The sequence below is a fragment of the Perca flavescens genome, chromosome 13 (assembly GCF_004354835.1).
Source record: "Perca flavescens isolate YP-PL-M2 chromosome 13, PFLA_1.0, whole genome shotgun sequence".
NCBI lineage: Eukaryota > Metazoa > Chordata > Actinopteri > Perciformes > Percidae > Perca > Perca flavescens.
The window spans coordinates 7953350-7977722 of NC_041343.1; the positions used below are offsets into that span (position 1 = coordinate 7953350).

At 40.2% G+C, this 24373-nt stretch overlaps 1 long non-coding RNA gene across 1 annotated transcript in view; it reads right to left on the reverse strand.

Moving 5' to 3' along the window:
• Positions 1–24373, reverse strand: part of LOC114566796 (uncharacterized) — a 74429-nt gene that overhangs the window by 48997 nt on the left and 1059 nt on the right. The window contains exon 2 of the long non-coding RNA XR_003694095.1: positions 3912–4050. This is a non-coding gene — a long non-coding RNA (uncharacterized LOC114566796). The remainder of the gene's footprint in view (positions 1–3911; positions 4051–24373) is intronic.

Consider the following 24373-nt stretch of genomic DNA (forward strand, 5'->3'; position numbering starts at 1 on the left):
GTGCATTGTAAATCAGGGGAAGGAGCTCTTTTGTGGACACAGTAAGTGTTAGTGTTGACAAACTGCATGTAACTCATGTAGGTCATAGCATGAGGCATGACACAGTACAGTGCTTCTGCATGCTGAGCGCTGGGAGCGATAATCCCAAGGGCGCCAGGGCTCAATAAGAAGCAATCAGCAACAGCGGCACGCCCTCCACAGCTCTCCTCCATCTTCCCACAAGGCACTGCTCCGAGTCAGCTCCCATCCATTATGCATCAAAACCCACGCTACAAATCTCCTCAAATAGAACAGAGTGTCAGATGTGATAAAGAACAATCGACCAAGGGGAGGGAATCAAAGCACAAAAATTCCCAGGATGAAAAATATTCCACTTTGCTCTCTGATGTTGTTCTTTGTTTTTCTTTGTTTGTGTTGTTATTCGAGTTGTATGTTCATGTCTCTCGTGGGATGCTTGCCGAGGAGCAAGTCATCCGTCATCCTAATTGGTTGTGTTTAGAGAGCAACTGTTGGTTTGACAGAGAAGCTTTTCCACTCCTTCTGGTCAAAACAAAGCTGTGGTTCTGCTATCAAAGATGGATAGCTAAGTAAATAGAAATAGCCACAGATGTGATTATCCCAGCCTTGTCTGTTTGTCTGAAGTTTTTTTGCCTCAATGTGTTTAACTGTTGTAATCTAGCATCCTTTATCTTTATATGCCTGGAGCACAGACAGACTCAGCTGGGTGGAAGCCAGAAGCCACTGCGTCTGGTTTTAATTTTAAATTACATTAGTTGAGACTTTACTGGGTATGTTAAGATACAAGGAAACCTCACAGGGTGGCTGCCACTCTTCTATGCCAGAGAAAACTGTTCCAGTCCCTTTTTTCCAAATTGGTAATAATGACCTTAAATGCATTTTAGTTAGGGAAAAACCACAACAAAACCACAGAACTGAACAGCAGAAGAAACAATTAATAAAACAGGAGTTGGAAAGTTGAAAAAGCCAACAGGTAATAACAAACAGATAAATAATAAACCAAACAAAAGCACACTGTGGTTTCCACAAGAAATGTTAGATGCAACACTGCTGTTCCCTGCTACGCACTGCAACGTCCTGCATTGCCCTACGCCATGAACTACTACAACTACTACTCTAGTCATAGTTCCATTATCCTTATTGTTACTACAATAGCCACTGTTCACCATACCCCCAACCGGCACCGCCTACCAAGAGACTGGGTCTGTCTGAGGTTTCTCCCTAAAAGGAAGTTTTCCTCACCACCCGAGGTTTCTCCTTAAAAGGGAGTTTTTCCTCGCCACTCGCACTAAATGCTTGCTCTTGAAGGAACTATTGGAATTGTTGGGTCTTTGTAAATTATAGAGTGTGGTCTAAACCTACTCTCTGTAAATTGTCCTGAGATAACTCTTTTTATGATTTGATACTATAAATAAAATTGAATTGAGTTGAATTGACTTGAATAAAACAATGTCCAATCCAAATATAATTTGTTCACAGAAAAATAGTTGTTAGGGTAACAAATCTGTCTAAATATGGATTTGGGAAGTAAATGGAAAACAGATCTTCCTCCAGAAATTAGGGGAATCAATGAAAACCACTTTTTAAAAATCAGAACCAGGACTTGCTAAACACAGAAAAACAAATAACACATCAATAAATCAAGAAAAGTTGAATTAACTGAATGGATATTTTTCATGTGTTTCATGTGAGCTGAGTGACATTGCTTAACTGTTTTCTAGCAACTCTTTGATGTAGACTGTACTTAACAGGGTTTACAGTGAAGGACAAAGCCAGCCCCTGGTGATATATTGGACAGCAGTGAACTATGGGAAATCCATCTTTGTCAATCCACTACTTTACATGGTAACAGTATTGCTCATAACGGCCCATTTTTCACTCCATCTAATCTCCTCACATTTTCCATTTCCTCCTACCCTCTCCTGTCAGATGGACATTTAATGGCACTGACTAACCGTCATTCATATTAATGTGTGTTATCCGAGAAATCACATCACTTTTACAACCTGACTGACGCTCATCGGGTCATTACAATTTTAGATTCATGTAGGTTTTGGAACTGTGTCACAAAAAGTTTGCCAACTTCTTTTCACTGTGGGCAGTGGTGGCCTAAAGGTTAAAGAAGCAAGCTTGTGACTGGGAGGTCGCGGGGGAAAGTTAATGAGCAGCCTCCCTCATCAGTGGTTGTACTGAGCAGCTTCCAGGTATGAATATGTAACTGTGTGAATGTGACAGTTTGTCGTTGCAAATGAGAATTTGTTATCAATCGACTTCCCTGGATAAATAAAGGTTAAATAAATAAAAATAACTTACACGACAGTGAGGACTAGGTGAGGACAGTCTTTATGTTAATTTAAGACTGCCCTAATGGCTTCTAATGGAAGTCCAGTATTACTGTTAAAACAAGTTTTGACCCATTATTCAGCCCTTTAATGGGTATCGTACATGTACTGAACCCTCTGACAGCTTTAACCTGCCTCTGAACCCTACCAAAGAGCTTGCTGGTTGTTGAGACTTTACTGGGGTTCAAGGAAAAGAAAAAATAGCCTAATAGTTAATAAATAATTATCTATTTGAAATTTAAACAAAACATTAAATATATTTACACAACTCTGACTACCTTACCAATTTATTGTATTTACCTTGCGCAATTATTCAATAGATTTAATAAATACTCAACAAAATAATCAGTTCACACAGAGACTTTTTAGTATTCACCCAGTTAATTGCAAATCGCAAAACAAAACTCTGCCACGATGTGCATGTTTTCTATGCTACTAGTTTCAAGTATATATTTAGAATAAGTGACTGTACCAAGTAGAGGGACATAGTTCCACCAAGAATTTGGTCAATTTGCAAATAGCAATAAATCATTTAAAATCTTGTGGTGCTATTGAACTAAATAACACTTCAACAAATCTTTTTGAAAAATCTCAATTGCAATTTTGTTACTTTCAAAACAGACATTTAGATGCTATTTATTTTAGGCTCCATCTTTAGATTTCTTCTAAATGAATCTACATATTTAAACATAACATTTAACTGGGGAAGTTCTGTGCTGATATGTTTAGTTATTTTGTTTATCCTGTTCACCTTCAGTGCCTTGTCAAATGTATGCAAATTAGTGCATTTTAATTCCAGGAGTACAAATAGTCACCAGAAAGTTTCCAGTTTCCATGCATGAATGATGACCTGTTTTACCACAAAAAAAAAAAAAATGGTTTTCACAAAACCACTTTACCTGTATCTACACATCAGCCCTTCGAAGCAGGCTATATACACTTCTGTCGATAACACCAGCAATTAAAATCATCAGCTAACTACTAACATGCTAGTAACAACCAGGAACCAGCTACAAACATGTTAAGCTAATCAGCAAACCATCCTCCTCAGCTACCACCTTAGCAAGCCACAAGGCATACATTTACACAACAGCTAACAACCAACAACAGTGACAGATGTCCCCCCCATTGATTTGAGTTGCCAGATAAGAAAATTGATAATTTTAGAAGGCAATGATAAATTACTTATTTTGCGAATTTATTAATTTGAGGGATTGACACCAAAACATGATATTTAGCTAAAAGAAATCCTATATCAACCTCTACTCAAAGCCATTAAAAATGGGATTCAAACATACATCAGTAGCACTTAATTTCTTCACTCGGTCACTGACGTGTAGGAAAACTGTAGCGGTCCTCATTAGAGTGCTGCACACATGCAAAAGCAGAACATCTGGAAACCCACAGCAGCTCGGTTGGCTCAGTGTGGCAGGGGTTTATCAACATGCACATAAAAAACACAAAGCAAGATTTAAGTCATACTGAAGTCCTCAGGATCAAGCCCACATACACACACACACACACACACACAATCATCGCTGTGGATGCTACCTTTCAGGGCTGGTCTCCATCTGCTTGGCCCTCACCGTGGCTGCAGCAGCATATGTCAGTGTTTGGATTGGAGAGCTGAGCTGAGCTCTCTGGGTCAGCCTTTCATCTGGTCCTTTGATGGGTCTTGCTGGCTCTGCAGCTGTGGATGAGAAGGTGGATAGGACACACACTTAAGGCATAAGGCATCTTTGAAAGGTATCTTGAAAACTAATGGCCAGATTTCTATAAAATTCGAGGATGAATCCTATTGATATTAGTAAACCCCTGAGTGTATTTTGTGCAGTTATTTCTTTGTGCTCGCCATCACTCTGATGATCAGTCACATAGTGTCAGAAACGATCTCTGTGCAATAACCCTGTAACACTAAGCATCATTTTGACATGTACATATTAGAGCCCGACCGATACATCGTCGGGCCATATTATCTGCCAATATTAGGCATTTTCCAAACTATTGGTATCAGCATTTATAATGGTCGATAAATGAATATTTAAAACATAAAATAAAAATGGACGAAACCCCCTTCAACCATGTTCTGAGTGTTGGCGTTTCATAATTTGTCCATCAGAGGTCGCTCTACAACGTCCCTGTTGGCAACACTCATGTTTAACCCTTTAAGTTTCATATCTTAAGTTTGTATTTTTATACATTTTATTTATCAGAACTTTAATATATTTTGATGTTCCTCTGTTCTGTTGTGACAATAAAACAAGTTTATTTTTAAACTGCATTATCATATTATTTTAGTGAGGATTCATAAATAACTACATATAACTAATATTAGGGAAATCTGTTCATGTTTTGTTATGTGTTTCTGGATTTCTTTTTTAAATACAGTATATCTATCTATCTATCTATCTATCTATCTATCTATCTATCTATCTATCTATCTATCTATCTATATATATATCTCTAGATATATCGGCCGATATATCGGAATATCGAATTTTTAAATCACCAAATATTTGTATCGATATCGGCCTTAAAAATCCTTTATCGGTCGGGCTCTAGTACATATCATCATCATTGTCAAATATGAATCTAAGCATGCTTAATGTATAAACATACTTGGCCAATAAAGCTGATTCTGATATAAGTGAACATGCGATTCTTCTCAAACACAAGTTCCACATGCACATGTCACAGGAACGTTGCCTGAGTAACACATCATTGCTACTAGGGCTGCAACAACGAATCGATAAAATTTGATTACTAAAAAAGTTGGCAACAAATTTAATTATAGATTCGTTGTGTCGCGCAACTATTAGGCAACCTAGTCGCGGAGATAAAAAAAAAATTGAGTTGAGCGCAGAGAGGAGCAGCGCAATTGCACTTACTACAATGATGGTAATAATTTAATGAATAAGTGTGTGTGTGTGTGTGTGTGTGTGTGTGTGTGTGTGTGTGTGTGTGTCTCTGTCTGTCTGTGTGTCTTGTCTGTATCTGCTATTTGGGTTACTTACCTTTACACAACTATTAACTAAAACAACAAGTATATATGTATTGAGTCGATGTAAATTAATGTTTTTTTTTTATCCGATTCATCGAAAAAATAATCGACAGATTAATCGATTATTAAAATAATCGTTAGTTGCAGCCCTAATTGCTACACAGCTATAATCTGTTCAAAGCTCTGCTATTATAGAATTTCAAAGAGGACAAGTATGCAAATAGTTGTCATGTTACAGTGTGTTCTCCCACCCATATTGTTATTCCTCATCAGAAGTACAGGCCTTGAGGTATGAAAATATGAACAAATTAAGTCTGGATTAAGGGAATCCGAGAAAGTCGGTGCCACGACATCCGAGTCAAAATAGCAATTACATGCTGGCCTGATTTAGAAGATAAACGCAGAGCAGGGTTCCCGAGACAGTGAACACTGTCTGATTGTGCCAAGGTCTCTGAATTCAATTAGTGACACACACACACACACACACACACACACACACACACACACACACACACACACACACACACACACACACACACACACAATCTCTCAGGCGGTTGGTAGCTCAATCAGGCGTGGAAACCTTGCTATTGCTGATCTATCTGGAAAACACAGTTACCCTGTGTGTGTGTGTGTGTGTGTGTGTGTGTGTGTGTGTGTGTGTGTGTCCAAGGCTGCTTGATAACACACAGAGCTGTCACTAAAACCTCAGTCAAGTCTATCCTGCCTTTACTATGGCTGCATTCAAGTCAAATGGATTGTAGTTTAATTCCAAAGAGAGGGGAAAAACTGAAACAAACATCTAAAAAGTACTCTTGAGCAAGGCGTTCCTTCGTAAACAAACACATTTCATTTGTGTTAATCCACGAGGGCTTCGCAGCGTGCATGAACCCTTTATGAATGCTTTCCATAATCCTGCAGACCTTGTTTGAAGGAATAACCCATGATTGGTACAGTAATGTTGAAAATGGTAATGATGTGGGAAGCCTTGAAATGTCTTGTGGTGATCAACGGCAGCATGTTATGGGGCAGCCAAGTAATGGAGAGTGAAGAGTTTGGTGGACGCAGGATTATGTATCTTATCTTTGCTGGTGATGTATACCTGCTGGCTTTATCACACTGGGGAGGTTTGCAGCTGAGTGGGAAGTGGCTGTGATGAATGTCACAACCTCCAAGTCAGGGCCATGGTACCTCAGCCTGCTATCATGCGACAGGATTGTTGAAATTGTGTCTTACAAAAATTAATTTACATTTACAATTATGACATTTGGCACTAGCTACTGTATTGATGATTAGGACAACACTATTATATCACGCAGTATAACTGTAGAAAGGTGAGTTTAATGCCATGGGGTATAGTTAATTTTTTTATCCGATTGTAACCTCCAAACAGGTTGAGATATCGTAAGATAAAATGGGACAGCATAAGGTAAGAGATACGATTTTATTTTAGGATTCTTCTGAGAATGTCAGATGAGACAGTAGCAACAGAGATGACACAGATTACAGATAATAAGCATTCACATATACTAATAGGGGGAATGGAAAGCAGTGGTAGTGCTCTGTGACTCCAAAGCATGAATGTGCTGTGTGTGAAAATGAAACAAGGTAGCACTGAACAAGAATGTGCATGCTCAAAAATCCTTTGTGCTTTATTCTTGTTATCTCGACTATCAGGGCAGAGAATATACAGTACTGAGCATCCAAGTCGCAGCTGCAAACCTAACTTGGAGCAACCAACCAAAGGTGATTTAGTTTAACACTCCGATTCTCTGTTCTTGACAGGGACTGAGTCTGCTGCAGGTCAAAGACAAAGACCCAGATACAGAAGTGGTTTGAAGTGGTAAAGTCCTCTTGTAATCCCTCTATAATCCTCCACTTAAGGCCGACTGTGATCCACGGTCTTCCCTGGAGGAGACAGAGAACACAATCCTACTGGGCCGATCAGCCCGGTGCCTTGATAAAGAAGTTCTATCTGATTTACTATTGCAGCTAATTGGAGCTCCACTGTGCTAATTAAATCAAGGAGCCAACTGGCGTGTGACGTACAGTGTGTGTGTCCCAACAGATGAAAACTTCCCACTCCTTTTTAGGTCAACATTCCAGATAATATTCCAGTTGATTTTTTTTATTCTCTCCATATGCACATGCAGGCTGCCCGTTGTCTCATTTAAAATCAACTGATAACATAAGAACCTCGACTGCCTGGGTGTTCCAAGCTCTACACAATCAGGACTATTTGAAAATGTCAGGCTCCCTTGTTAGAAATTCAAACAGCCAAAGAGGCAATTACGCCATTTTCATGTATCCACAGAGGCCTTGCTGCCTCCGACATAACTCTGACACCGTGCCCCCGTGTTTTAATAAGGCCGACAGAAAAGTTACATTCCTCCGCTGCTATGAAAAACTAACCGAGCCGTATTAATACCCCCCTCAGCAGCCTCCATTCCCACCGCCTCCCTCTCCTATCTCTCTCAATCACCCTTATCTCTCTCTCTCCAGCCCTCACCTCCTCTTTCATTTTCGAGACAGTCTATCATTTGGGAAACACGGCAGCATGATTGTGGCTTCCGCTGGAGGGGAAGAGCGGAATGCTATCATCGCTCCCAGGGCCATAATCAATAGTGTCAGTAATGGCGATGGCGGGAAGAGAACAGTGGATTGCTGCGGGGTCCTCAGAGATCATATTGGAGGGCTTTGTCTTTTCTCTGGCTCTCCCCACAGTCCTGTTAAATTATTCTGCAGGCATTCACACTGTCAGGCTCACTCCACTGAGGGCTGCAGGAGGGAAACACTATTCTGGTATAAAGAGTTTGGAGATCATGTTGCCTGTTGAAAGGCTTCCAAAGATATAGTTATTGTTAAAGGTGCGCTAGTTTATCAAAATATGTAAATTCATACCATGAGTAGTTTTAGCCATGCTATGCGTTTGGTCAGAGATGCAACATTTTATCTTTCATTTAACTTGTCTAGTTCATTCATTTATGTAACCCTCTTCTTTTTACTGACATTTTGGTGCAGGCTGCAGTACTAAACCTGTATGCAATGTGTTACTATTGCTCACATAAAAATGCCCCCACTGGGGTTATTACCACATTTTTTAAAAGCTAGAATATTATGTTTCACTTGCAGGACAGATCCTCAGAAACATTTTCATGGGGAACGGATTTATTGCAGGAAGTATGTCTCACCAACATTTTGTGCTGCAGAGGAAGTAAATCACACGAGAAAGACACACCAGTGGGATAAGCTCACACTTTGAAAATCATTCCAGGTGGTAAATCAGTTGAGCGATAATAATGATCCATGCTTGAGCTTATACCTCAGTGTTAGTGCTGGTGAACCATCACCACAGAAAAAGCTGACTTCACAGCTGTGTCTGTTCAGGTTTGTGTGTTTTAGTTGACCTCTGATGTCATCTTTTTAAAGTAATGATCCTTAGGATTTTCATGGAACCAAACACACTTCTGATAGAATTTCTGGTCTGCATTTTCACAGCAACAGCCAATCAATGTATTTACACTCAGTAAATACCTCTCTATACAGCTTTCATATTTAGTGGCAGGGTCCACCAATCCCGCACAGGATTTGATTATCGGGTTAGTGTGTCAGCGCCTTAACATGCACAAGAGATTCTCAACATACAAAGTTAAACGAGCATTAAAAAAAATACATAAACAATCAGGCATTAGTGAGAGCAAAAACGGCAGGTGCTGATGAGTGACATCAGTGTGTGAGTGGTGAAGCAAGAGATGAGAGCAGCCGCCGGTGAACGGTGTCTGACTTAGCGTAGCCAGCATGACATAAAATCGTGGTTGCTCATGGAATGAGAGAAAAGGCTGACTGGCTGACTTGTTTTGTTAAAGTTTGTAGTAGTTTGTTTGGGGCGCCTGGATAGCTCACCTGGTGGAGCGGGTGCCCGTATATACAGGTTTACTCCTCAACGCACCAGCCGCAGTTTGGACCCTGTGACAAATTCTCATAAAACCATACCTGATGAAATTAGCTTAAATGCAATGTAAAGCTATTGTATTCTGAATGAGTGAAAGCAAATGAAGTCTCTGGCATGTGAGGAGGAGCCCTCTGGATTGTATATTTTATTTTAGCACAGTGACATGTCATCGTTCAGGCCAGCACTGTATGAGCCATAAAACTCCAGGCAAAATGCTGTTCTCTTGCCCCCCTGGCAGTATTGAGAGGTGTGGAAGAACTATCTGTTCTCACAGGGGAAGCCACAGAGAAAATAAGGCATTGCTGTCAAGACATGGTAGAAGCCACAGTGGACCTGCAGAGGATTAGGCAAGCAGGCCCCAGGCTGCCTGACTGCACCAACCCATCATCACAGACTGCATTTAAAAATGTGCTCAAACTACCTTGTAATGTTAACAGATGGTACCTTTTTGCAGTACTGTCATTACATCTCAATTCAAATGTCCCCAGATGGAGCTTTTCAGCTCTGTGTATGATTCATTTTCTCTGAGTGCGCTTACAAGAGAAAATTAGCACTAAGTAATGTGAGAAGTCAGCCATCTCAACTCGTGACAGCATCTTACAGCCACTGAACTGACGTGTCAAGATGTTTCTAATCCCTTCATTATTAGCCAGAATGCAGAAGAAGGCACATAGATTATTCAGCTGCTCAGCTTCCCCTCACAACAGGAAGCACTGCTTTTTTTAAAGCCATCTTGTCAGAGGACGGGATAGGAGCTGGTAGGACGGGGCGTCGGGAGCAGAAAAGATACAATTTCACAGCTGAGCACGCCCGTTTGGTTCTCCGGTGTGAGCAGGGAAAGATTTCACACCTGAGGTAATAACAGAGAGGAGGTACAAGATGGGATCAAATCTGTTTCCCTTCATCAGGGAAGATAGTGTTGCCCTTTACAAGTTTTTAAATAGCACATGCTTTAAAAAAGCAACACAGTGTCTTACATTTACTTAACTGTACTCATTTTTCTCCCTTTAGCCATTATTCATCTGGTGAGATTATTTGTGCAAAGGGTAGACTTACAAGTTTATTTGTGGCTCTCTCGTGAATTGAACATTTGTGTTTGGATTTCTGGGCATTGTGTTAGTATTGTGTTAAGTTTTAGTTTGACTTTCAATCATAGTCTATAAAAAGTGAACGTGGTTTTTTGAAGAGCCAAAATGAAGCTCAAAGTTGGTGGCTCCCGGTGGCTCCCGGTGGCTTCGGCCGTTGCCATCTTGGCAGTGCTAACCTAAAAAATGGGCATAGGTGGAGCGTGGAAGGAGCTGAGACGGGCTGAATAGAGCCAACATTGTTCTCGCCTCCTGTCACTAAAGTGAAACCCCCTTAATTATGCATAACTAAGCCTTGTAATAATTTAAACGCGTGAGTTCTAAAAAAAAAAATTCACCCAGAATAGTTGTCATTAAGGGCGAAATTAGCTAGAGAGAACAAAACCGTAAACATGTTTAACTCTGCTGTAAAGTTTAGCATTTTAACATGGGAGTCTATGAGGACTGACTCCCCGGGTTACACAACGCCATTGACAGGCGACCAAATGACACGCTCCGTGTCACTGATTAAAATTACAGATTTTTGAAGTTTGAAAATTGTTGGAAACATTCAGGATAATGTAAGTACACAACAAAATATATAACCTGGGTATAGTCGTTTTTAGACATTTTAATTGGAAAAGTTACATCCATATTTAACCATCTTAGTTTAGTGTGTTTGCAGTTTTCACACAAACATTCACTCATTAGGAGTATTAAAACAAAGTAAAGCTGAGGCTGACGGTAATATCATTAGTTTTGCAGGTATTTTGTTATGAATCAAAACATTGGACAAATTAAAAAATTTGATTTGACAATTACTCTAGATAAAAACTTAAGTCCAAAAAGTCACTAAAGTGATTACAATTTATCCTGAGGGAGAACATGAATGTTTGATGACTTTTATTTTAGCGCCACCATGAAGTTGACCTTCGTGGCTTTGAGTGAAATATTTAAACTGTTAGATGGATTGCCATGAATTGTTTGTCAAAGTCATTAGGATTCGTCGTCTGAGAACCATGAATGTCAGTGCCAATCCATCCCGTACATGTTGAGATATTTCACTGTATAGGTGAAAACTTTTACCTGCTGGTGACACAAGTAAAAGTCAGGGTATCACCAAAAATATAGGTCTTCAAGGGTCCAAAAATTCATGTCTGAAACCAAAATGTACTAACCCTGGACAAAACTGGACCCGTCTATTATCTGAAAGCTGGGACTCTGACCCGTGCAGAACCCGAGCGGACCCAGGAGACCGAGACGGCACCGATTTGACAGCGGATTGCTATTAACAAGTTAATGTCAATTTAAAAAGTTGTCAAAACTTTCTGTCTTACCTAATGTAACGTTAGTAGCCTTCTCCCCTGTGCCTGTGTAGTTGCTAGATTGGATCCGCTAGACATGTTGACATCAAAGGACGTGCCTTGTGGCATGCCTTATTCTGTCTCTGATTGGCTTACTCTGGTATTCTTACCCTAACCAATCCTCACTCCCCATGCCTAAACCAAACTACGCTGAGCATTCTAGCAGATTTGATTTAGGATCTACCCTGTGCCTGGCCATCCTCCTTGCCAAGAAAGTTGGTAAAAATAAATCCAGGTTTTCTGTTATTCCTCTTAAAGAGCATGGCTAATCCACTCGTTATTTCCGCAGTTAAGTCTACTTGCTGTCACGGTGACGGATCATGACAAACGCCGGCTCGTTTAGAATTAGCTTTGCATCCTTGTTGCATCTAATGTTAGCATGATAAAGATACCTTCGTCTGTTTGCCCTTTTGAATAAAATAACGATTGCTCATTGCTATGGCTGCTAAGGCTAGGATTGCTAATTTGCTGCCTGACCTGTGCTCTCCATGGTGCTCTCTGAATCTTCAACTCCTGAACAGGGAGCAGTATGATCGCGCAATATAACAGGATGTAGTTTCTATAAACAGAACCACAAACTTGACTTCAGGGCTGTCTCCGCCCATTATGACGTTTTCAAGGTGTAGTGCAAGGAAATATGATCCGCTGTGAGCACGGTGTATTTTATTTGGAAAATTAACCGGATGTTTTATTTTGTTTCTGTGCTCGACTTCCTGTCTCGCACAATCTACCCTGTGCTGAATTGCTGCGGAGCTCTCCGGCATCCGTCAAAAATAGAAGCTCCGCGCATCTGCTCCGGAGGGCTGCGGATCGCCCGAGCTGGGATGGAGTCGGAACAGTCAGTGAAAATACACACATTGACTTTAAAGGTCCCATGACATGGTGCTCTTTGGATGCTTTTATATAGACCTTAGTGGTTCCCTAATACTGTATCTGAAGTCTCTTTCCTGAAATTCAGCTTTGGTGCAGAACAATACCACTAGAGCCAGTCCCACAATGAGCTTTCCTTAGGATGTGCCATTTCTGTTTCTGAAGCTATTGAGGAGGAGAGAGGGAGGGGCGAGGTGGAGGGTGGGGGTGTGGCCTTGACCAACTGCCACTTTTCTTGTTTGAAAGCCATGATGTCTCTCTCTCATGGGTGGGCCAAATTCTCTGGGCGGGCAAAGCAGAGAAAGGGGAGGTAACCTTGCTTGTTATGACCTCATAACAAGCAGATTTCAAAACGGCCCATCTGAGCTTTCATTTTCTCAAACGCAGAGCAGGATACCCAGGGCTCGGTTTACACCTATCACCATTTCTAGCCACTGGGGGACCATAGACAGGCTGGGGGAACTCATATTAATGTTAAAAAACCTCATAAAGTGAAATTTTCATGCCATGGGACCTTTAATGGAAACCTATTGACTCAGCCGCTGTTCCGGAGCGGATCCTTAAGCCCGGGACACTCAGGGCCGATTATCGGCCGTTGGACAGTCTGGCGAGGTCAGTGACTCGAATCTGTTCGGTGTGACCCGTGCCGTCATCAGTCTGAGGGGCTGTCGGTGTTCATTTTGGCCGACCTGACATGTTCAGTCGGAGACAGGGCAGTCGGGACTCACCCGGAAATGACGAGTCTCTCAAAATCTGACGAAAATCTTTTAAACTTTGTTGACCTGAAATGAAGACAGATTCAGCAACTGCATGGCCTATTTCTCGCTTAAAATGTTTTCAGAAACATGTTTCAGTGAACTATTTTAGTACAATATGAGATCGTATTCTGAACGGCTGCCATGACAGTTTGGCTTTGAATTTCTGGAGAAAACAAACCCATGTGACGCGTTCGTCCAATCAGCTGCCAGTTTTCATTTCTTGGGCAACAATACAGAGTAGCGCCGCCTGCTGCTATGGAGACGTATTACGTTAATCAAGTTGGTGTCGCCTCAATGTGTCCCGAGGCAGTTTTTTGGACCTCAGGGACGCGACTGATCATTTCCACTGGCTTTTCTGCCGAGGGTCGGCTGTCTGGTTGGTGTATAACAACTTTTAGGCGTTCCGCAGTTGGTGTAAATTGGCTATAAGTGGCACTCTAAAGTGTGGTTTTATTTTATGTTTAAAAAGCCTGGTAAAACTATAAATCACCATTGAAAAGAAATTACATTTTCCTCTTATCTGTGAAATAAAGCATGTGACCCATTTTAACTCTACCCTTCAAAGGATTTTAATCGAGAATCGATAAGAATTAGAATCAAAAGGAAGAATAGTAATCAGGATTGTTAAAATCAAAACGATGCCCAACCCTTGGTATTAGCCTACATATACAGTAATGGTAAACAGACCCGGGACCTGAGGTAATAGAACTCGACCCGGACCCAGTAGACCGTATAAACTGTGAATCCGAACCCATACAGCTCACGGGTTGGGTCTCAGGTTCTAGGGTTTGGGTATAGCCTATCTGTGAATACCTCTATCACCAAAGTCATTAGCTTTCATCCTATGGGCACCATGGATATCTGTACAAACCTTTATGAACATCCTTAACAGTTGTTGAGATATTTCAGTCTGGACCAAAGTTTTGAAACAAACAAAATAATAAATAAGACATTGACATGACATTGCCATCCCTGGAATCATGCCGAAAGTGAAGCCTTCTGCGTTTTCTTCCAGCAATCTTATCTCTGGGAAGAACAAAGCAAAAAACACAATCCACCCACAAATGCAAAATACATTCCCACCAACCACCAACAGGTAAATATCTGCATAACATCCAGTCTCACCAACAATAATGCACTTATGACCATCTTCATATTCTTCACTCTCATCCTTATTGAATGCTGCTCCCCTTCATCATTATGCAGATACTATTTCAGCTCATTAGGTGTCAGTCAGACAGGCTAAACACAGTCCTCAGCTGAGGTATCAATATGCCATCTCTATGGGCCCACCGGCAAAGCAAAGCAACACACACACACACACACACACACACACACACACACACACACACACACACACACACACACACACACACACACACACACACACACACACACACACCTATAACTGCGGTAAAGGATAATCAAAACCCATAATTGCTTTTTAAATCACAACATTAATGACAAAATCTCTCGATTGTAATGCATTGTAATCACGCCATTAATATGGATATGACTGCAGCACTGGGAGCCATCTGTTTGACTGAGGCAGTGCTGGACGTTTTCCAACAGACATACTCATTTCAAGGACTGTATTTTGGCCAGCGATCACAGGCAACATAATCAATGTGAATTCCGCCACCAGCGCTAGGAAACGAGGGACTCAAATTGATCCATCAATCACCTATTGAGACAATGTTTATTCAGCTTTGCATCACTTAACAGTTATTCAGCCTCGCAGATGAAAGCTCCACTAGAAAAGATGGCAGGGACTGGAGAGCAATAGCATGGCACAAAAACAGGCGCTCTTTACACAAGGCTTTAGTGTTCGCTTTTGGTGGGGTAGGTGATTGCCTTGGGTTACCTCTGGGTGGAATCAATTATACAAGGTTTTTAAAAAGGCCCTCTTTGGTCTTCACAGGAATGTGCGAAGCGAGCAAGCTCCCGAGGTGTCTAGCATTATTCCTTTTTATGTTCTTACATCAAACTTTCTCTTTCTTCTCAAACTTTTCCATGCTTACTGCTAGAGTGGAAATGTGGGGCATTTGAGATGTTATTGCAAAACTTCAATTGCCCCCCCCCCTGCCTCCCTCCCTCCCTCTCCTTCCCCTTATGACTAATGTATTTCCAGTACAAAAGCATATGTTGCTTTTAAAAAAGCTCTGCAGCAACTCCTGGGTGCTGTCGCCATGTTTGTGGTCGCTTGGGGGGAGAGTGGCAGGAACAGAAATACTCTGTATTTTGCCTCGGGGTATTTCTGACAGCGTCACTTTGTGTTTTAGCATTAAAAGAAATGATAGAGCCAAACCCTTCCTTTGTTGTGACATGGGTCTCTCTGTGAAAGTCTGGGGAGGCCAGCGGCAGGAGGAACAGGTTATTATGGGCATCCCAAGGGGAAGAGAAAAAGTGGAGCCACATTTCACAAGTGGAGATGCTGGAGAAAAAAGCATTTGCAATTTAAATGTAGGACTCTGCAGTTAAATCAAAATAAGAAAAAAGCATGCTTTCAAAGAAATCAACAAGGTGATTTTGCCAGACACAGACACGTTATTGCCTCATTTCTTTTACTGAATGTGTACTGTGTTTTGTTAATTTCTGTGATATAATAGTCCAAGAGTCTAGACAGGGAAGACTGTGGAATGTCGATGTAACTGCTCCGTGATGATGATGATGATGAATGCCAGACAGACTTTATGTTTACATGACTTCAAACACATTTTCCTGGTTCAGTCCTGTTAGTTATACATTGGAGAAAAGCTAATTTGACGATAAAAGCAGAACCAATAGGGGCCCTTAAGTGATTGCATGCAGCACTTTCAGATTATGCCTTCCCTGCATCCAATTTGCAATAGTTTCCTGGAGTTACAAAACTCTTGAAAGAAAACATTTTTGTTGCATCTTCTGAGTGTAGCTTGAAGCACAAAAGTATGCAAACCACATGCTACTGTCTGTCTGTTACATCTGCTGCCAGGCACTTTAAATTTGGTGCTTTTCTTACCTGCTGAAACATGGGAGCTTTGGGTCTTTCTAGTCTGTGGTTAATTGGCAAGCCTGCCTACACTCCCATAGAGCAGGAGACAGTCTGCAGGGAGGAGGGCAACTAACGCAACGCATCTCATCTCCCTGCAGATTTTTTCAGCTCTTGTAATTAATTGCATCTTTAAAAAGAATAAAATGTAAATAGACCGTTGACATGCTGCCAATTAATTTGAAATCGCTGTCTTCCTGACATTTTCTGCTCAACCGAGGGGGAAATCAAAAGTTTTAGAGGGTGTTATGAAAGCTTAAATAGTGTCCCTTTGTTCTTAGCAACACATTGTGAAAAATGCATTCATGCCTGACAAAGTGCTCCTGCTCCGTGTAATCAATCCTGTCAGCTTCTACCAGTCGAAGAAGATGGGGCGGAGGGAAGATCTGACAGAAACCACCATCTCACTTGTCTGCCCTTGTTGTTTGATCAGGCAAAACAAGATTCTTTTTATATTGAAGAAATTTAGATAAAGACAAAACCACCTTATCTGTGCAGGACAAATATACATTCACTTGGTTATGTATTTGGCAATTAAAAAGGTCAGTAACCATTGACCTCTATGATCACTGTCAAGTCAACAATTCCATTCCAACCAAGCCAACTACCATATGCTAATGTTTTTAATGCCTTAAAGCACCAATATACAGTATAATGAGGATGATGGTGGTTTTACCTTTAACGTTTTAAGCTGTTGTCGTCATGCGTCACTGTGATTGGCTCAGCTGTTTCACAGTGGTGCGACCAGTAATGTGACTCACTGAGAGCAAATTTATTAATCACCAAAACCTCTGATCTATACTTACTTTACTGACATTTTTGTTAAATCTCGTAATGATATAAAAACCCCATGAGAACTTAACTAACTAAAAATGATTGAATATCATATCATATGGTGTTAAAGCTTTACTAACCCATTGTACATAGTAAATAATTTCAATGACTTTTTGTAAATATTGGTCCCTCATTGGCCAAAAATATTTAAAAAACAAATGATTCTGTCCTTGCTAATATCAAGGAGCAGTATCCTTATATAAGCATGTTTGATCCTCCTACCTGCAAAGAAGTGCACGACACTATATTAAAAATGAAAGAAGGTAGCTTCCTGTATTGTTGAGCCCTTCACCCGAGTTTTCACTTTATCCCTCAAAACAGGTGTTGTACAAGGTCACACTTCTGTTCAAATCTGGTGACTCCACCCAATTCACCAACTATTGTCCTATATCTTTTCTAAAGTTCTTGAAAAGTGAGTTTATTCAAGGATGAAATAACATTTAGCTGGGAGCAACATACTGTACAGGCATCAATATGATTTTGTAAAAGAATAGTCAACAGAAATGGCTCTTTTGCAGCTTGTCCATACGATTTCTACAGATTTAGATAACAAAAAATAAAAAAAATTTCAAAAGCCTTTGACACAAATCAATCATAACATCTTTATTGCATAATTAATTAAAATATGCTTTTGGGGTTGTTTTAAAATAGTTGGATCATTATTTGAAAGACAGAACAGTATGTATCCATAAACAGGCAAAATTCAAATAGAGCCAAGCTACTGTATGGGGTACCTCAAGGTTCAATACTTGGACCTCTCCTGTTTCTGATTTACATGAATGATCTACCCAAGATCTGTCTAATAGGTCTAATAATGCATTGCAAATTTTATTTGCTGATACGTCTTCTTGCTTCACATCGAAACTTTTGCACACTGATTCGAGAAACAGATGAAAGTCAGATAAAAAAAATCAGATGAAAAAAATCACCAACATAGGTGGTGATAGACAGAAGGTTTATCAGTTAACCAGTATTTTAAGACAGTGGTAGCTCTAATTCTGTTAGCCGCTCGCTAATGCTTTTTTCTCTTGGATCCTTCTTTTGGAATATGTACCGGAATCTGAAATTTATTCGTAAATTCTCGTTACACATTCTCGACATGTTGCTTGCTCACTGAGCTAACGAGCTATGCTTTGCCTGCAGCAGCAGGGGCTTGTGGTTGTATTTTCATATGATTTGTTGATCTGATTGGTTGATTTGGCCCGTCTATCACCAACATAGGTGGTGATAGACAGATGGTTTATCCAATCAGCTAACCAGTATTTTTGCCCCTTCCCAAAAGTTCTCAAACGGAAAGTTCCCAGATGGATATGCCGAGCAAATCCATCTGGTGGAGTCAGGTTACAAACTCTCACTCAATGTAACAAAATCTAATTTTATATTTTTTCTAACAAAATCAAAAAAACATGCAAAGAAAAAGCCAAAATATTGAAATAACTGAAGTTAACTATATCAAATTTCTAGGTGTCATAGTCATGCTGGTGGCTCTGCAAGGCTGTGCTAGCGTTGCTTTTAACTAAATGCTTACATGCTCACAATAATAAGGCTAACATGCTGAGGTTAAGCAGGTATAATGTTCACCATCTTAGGTTAGTGTGTTTGCATGTTAACATCTGGTATTTAGAACTAAACAAAAAATTGAGGCTAGGGTTGGGCGCTAGATTAAAAGGTCAGAGGATCAGCAAAGTTATTACAATTCATCCTGTGAGGGTCTCCAAAAGTAGGGATCGACCAATACTGGTTTTTCAAGGCCGTTACCAATTAATAGTAGTTCATGAAACTGATATTTGGAACCAATATGCATTTAAAGGGAAAATGAAAATATTTACTCCAACACTAAACTTTGCCAAAGAGCACACTTTTGAAATGAATTAACTTTATCGGTTAACAGGCAAATAAAACGCTGATACAGATAATCTGCAAACTGCCAGAAAACAGAACGATAATCGGCCAGGGCCAAAAATCTGTCTCTCCCTATCCAAAAGTTGTGAAGATATTGTGGGGGACCGAAAAAACAATTAAACAACTGAAGAACATTTCCATCCATAGAGCCATGACGAAAACATGGCTTAAGGACAGGCAGAAAACATAAAAGGCATTTCTGTAAAACAAACTGTCCACTAAACCAACATGGGCACAGACAGAAACAGAGGAACTATAAATGATGTTATATGTAACAAGGTGAAAATAATACATTTATTTATAAAGCGCTTTCAAGTCAAAGTGCTGTACAGAACATAGAAAATGCAGTTTAAAAACAGTTCCAATGACTAAAATATAACACACACTCTCAGAAAAACATTAGATTAAAAATTAGGTCTCATACACAACAGTAAACAGATGGGTCTTTAGCTTTGCTTTAAAAACCTCAACAGAACAAGCCTGCCTGATGTTCAGAGGTAAGCTGTTCCACAATGTTGGTGCGCGGAAGGAAAAGGCCCGTTCCCCAATTGTCTTCTTTTTAACCCTTGGGACACTCAGAAGACCCGTCCCTGAGAACGCAGGGGCTCGAGCAGGCACATAGGGTTTCACTAGGTCATTGAGATACAACGGTGCGCTGCCATTTAATATTTTATAAATTAGCAGCAACACCTTAAAGTCTGCTCTGGCATGAACAGGGAGCCAATGGAGAGAAACTAACACTGGTGTAATATGTTCATATCTGGAGGCCCCAGTCAGAACACGAGCCGCAGCATTCTGAACCAACTGCAGACTCCGCAGACTTTTCTTTGGCAGACCCGACAGAAGCACATTACAATAATCTAGCCTGGATGACACAAAGGCATGAATGAGGACCTCAGCGTCCTTAAACGACAGTATTGATCTTATCTTTGAGATGTTTCTGAGATGGAAAAAAGCAACTCTGGTCACCTCCTTAATATGTAAACCAAAAGAAAGTGTCTGATCAAAGAGCACACCAAGATTCTTAACTTGGTGTCTACGATTGATTACACAATCATCGAGAGACAAAGTAAAGTGATCATAAAGATGACCTAGTTTTGCTGGTCCAATAACCATCATTTCGGTCTTGGCAGAATTAAGCAACAAAAATTTGTTGATAACCACCTCTTAACAGCTGCAAGACAGGCCTCAAGTTTAGCTGTGTTAGACTCGCTTCCTACATCTAGTGGCATATACAGCTGCATGTCGTCAGCATAACAATGAAAAGCAATCCCAAAAGAACGAAAAATCTGACCCAATGGGGATAGGTAAAGTGAAAAAGCAATGGACCCAGTACAGAGCCTTGGGGAACCCCGTGGTTAACGGCACAGGACTCAAAAAATATGTTGTCATATAAAACACATTGAAATCTTTCTGACAGGTAGGATCTTAACCACTCTAGAACTTGTCCTGAGATACCAAAGAATTTCTCAAGTCTATCCAGTAATATACAGTGGTCAACCGTGTCGAAAGCAGCGCTAAGATCTAACAGCAAGAAAACGCTTGTTGACCCCGAATCTATAGACAGTAGCAAGTCATTCACCACTTTTGTAAGTGCTGTTTCTGTGGAATGATTTACCGGAAAGCCGATTGAAATGGCTCAAATAGCTTATTTAGTGACAAATAATTTAAGAGCTGATTTGAGACCACTTTCTCAAACACTTTTGACAGAAAAGCCAAATTTGAGACAGGTCTATAGTTGGTCATGGAGTCTACATCCAAACTAGGCTTCTTTAGTAGGGGTTTAACCACAGCAGTTTTGAAGCAAGCTGGAAAGACTCCAGTGAGGAGGGAAGAGTTTAAGATCATTGAAACATAAGGTCCTAATGTAGGCCATAGCTCTTTGACAACCCAAGAAGGCAGAGGGTCAAGTGAGCAGGTTGTACACCGTGCTACCGTTACAACCTTACTCAAAGAAGCCAAGGAAATTGGTTCAAATTGAGAAAAGCCTTGTCCTGTGCAGATAGACAAATCAAAAACACACTCTGCATTGTCACTGTAAGACTGGGGTATTTTGGCTCTAATGTCCTCTACCCTTTCATTAAAATACAATAAGAAATCATGTGCAGATAGGTCAGTACCACTAACTGCATGAACACGCTGTGAGAGTCGAGAAACAGTGTCAAATAACAGTCTGGGATTATGCCTATTATTTAAAATCAAATTAGAATAGTAGGCTGCTTTTGCAGCTGACATCCTAGATTGGTAGTTGGTCAGACTGTCTTTCCATGCATGATAAAACACTTCAAGCCTTGAGTGACGCCACTGACGTTCAATTTTTCTGCAGCTCTTTCTAAGCATTTGTAAATCATCATTTAACCAAGGGGTATGGTTCTTTATAAGACAATGCTCTTGGAATATTCCGAACTCCATTTGAAGAAACACAAGTGAGACATCTGGTGCTTTAGTCTGTATAAGGATCCCTTCCCTCCAAATTCAAAGAGCAGATTTGAAAAGTCAAATACCCAAAGAGCACTAGAGAGACAAACATTGTCCTTGTGAATGGCTTTGCAGTAGACGCTGCAGTATGTGGGTGTTTTACTGCATTATACCTGAAGTGCCTTTCTCTCAAAGAGCCACTGAGGCCAACAGGGAAAGAATGCTCTGCTCACCTCAATGACTCTTGTAACAGGCTGAAGTGGGATTTTATGCTGCCTCTCAAGCACCTGTCTTTTATTAATAGCAAGTAAACAGAAGCAAATGGACCTGTGATGTGAATTGAAAAAGCTGGATGTAGTGTATACCCAGCTAAGTGCATTAAGAACACCATTTAAATGCTTATCCTCTGGTGTTCTTGGGGAGATTTCTAGAGAGGTAGAGGCATTGTTGTGAAACTGTTTTTCAATAAGGTTGGTGTTTACACATCTTTGGCTAAAGTGCAAGGCCTGGGAAAGAAAAGGACTACACCGCAAATAAGAGATTCAGCTCAAAGTCCACAGACCTAGTGCACCCCATTGCCCTGAATCCCAACTACCATCATGCGTCTAAACTGAATTCTTAACAACAAAGGACAGTTTGGGTACCTCTATAACCATCAAATAACGCAATTATGTGTTGTATGATGATCAACAACAAATATTTAGTCAACTTTTGACCACAATAGAAATTTTTTATATCCCTGTAGAATATGATCATATTATAAAGTACAATGCATGTCATTTACACTTCCTCCAAAAAGATTAATTTAAGATTGTGACTCTAATCAAATGTAATGCCGTGAACAGCTACAAAAGAACCAGTGTTCCGACATGAAATCTTAGTTTAATATGACAATAAGGAGCTGAAAAGCCTCCTAGTCAGCTGTGATCCTCTTAACGTCTTGTTAAAAAGAATATTCAAAAAGTCGGTAGTCAACATGAAATCACAGCCATTTCCTTAATGGTGTGTCATGTCTGACTTGAGGTCATGTATTTAAAACTGGTCATGTCAGTGTGTCTGTGGATGGATTTGCTGCTTAAATTATATGGATGAATGAAACAGTAATGTTCACATTCACAGCTCAATCAGCTCAGTTTGTTTGATATATTGGAATCCTATCAACATGTTAACGGAGCTTGTGTCTAATTATAAAATGAATGTCATCTGCAGGTCTCTCTAAGGTAGCAAACGATTGCCGCAGCCATCACACAACCAGCTCAACATGTTTACTTTGACTGGACAACCCTGGAGTTTTCTTTTCATACTCAACAAAGAATAAATACATCTCTCACTTCCTTCGTTCTCCTCCTAAGCACCCTTTTTCTGCAGTTTGCAAGGGGTCGTATTTTGTGTGCTTGATGCTGAAAGCACAGCAGCCATGCCAGTTAAAACAAAACTGCTCTGTGATTTCACCCTCACTTGCTTCGGGCATCTCTCACAGCACTGGGAAACTGCAGCAGCACAACAAACTACTGCAGAGTGACCTATGTATGCCTCCACAACACAGAGATGAGGAACTTGACTTTGTGGATGCAAATCACTCAAACCCCTTCACATAAAAGATTACAAAACATACTATCCACAAATTTGTATATTATTCATTATCTTTTTAGTATTTCGATAAAATGTACATCCTCCTGTGTGATTATTCTTTTCATTCCTTGGCAATTCTATCTTATGTACATGATTGTTCTGGTTGCACATGCAGGAGTGAATTACTGTGTATAAAGGCAGGGAAGTACCTTAAATGATAATGTAAAAAATAATTTCCACTTGCATCATCTTACTGTTAATACACACTGTAATCATAGGCCATTTTACACTGTAACTTCTATACCAGTAACAGTTTTATATTTCAGCAAACCTGTGCAAACCTTGAAACCTATTCTCAGGTTCTTCACTGCTGACGGAGGATTTATTTTTAACTAATTGGGTTTAGTCTGACAGTCTGTTGTTTTGAGTGTGGAAAGACTGCCCTCTGGTGAATTACCAGGATATGTCTATTAGGATATGATGGCACAGCTGCAATTGTATCAATGTGTAGTAATAAGTGCAGTCTGTGATTGGGATCAAATAAAATAATGCATCGCTTGAACTAGGCTCTAAAACTGTCTGTTAACTTAACAGTCTGTTTCAGTTATAGCAATTCTTTATATTAATGACAGTGGGTTTTGAACGTTAAACTGGCTTTAAAGACTTTAGGCCCTTTAACAATTGCAAAATACAGTATTAGCCATTTTAGAAGAAGCCACATTGCTACAGATTGCTGGGTGCAAGATGCTTTTACCATGTAAGCCACAAAGATAAGACCAACAGAGGCTCTGTAGTTCAAGATGTTTATCTCGGTCCATGCTCTGTTGCGACGTCTGTTCTGGATGTTTTAGTGGGAAATATGAACAGACAGCAAAAACAAATCTCCCTCCAGTACAACAAATACTTTCTATCTTGAATATGCCATGAGCTAAACCAGTTAAGGTTTGTTAATAGCAGGTCTTTAGGCAATAAATTCAGTCCAACTCAAGTCCAAAATTAATCACAGCCAAGCCAAGACCTCCCCCAAGACCAAGCCTGAACAATGATTTTAACAGTGTCCATTATTTTTATTATTTAAGAGTTAAGTGAGATATAACCTTACACCAGTGCCCCAGTTTGGCACGTGGATCACCTCCACTGAAATGACCTACCTACCTACCTTCATAAGAAAAACAGACCACATCACACACATTTCTCAGACTATCAGCTCAAGGACATACAACTGTAAAATAACATTGCATCACACTTAA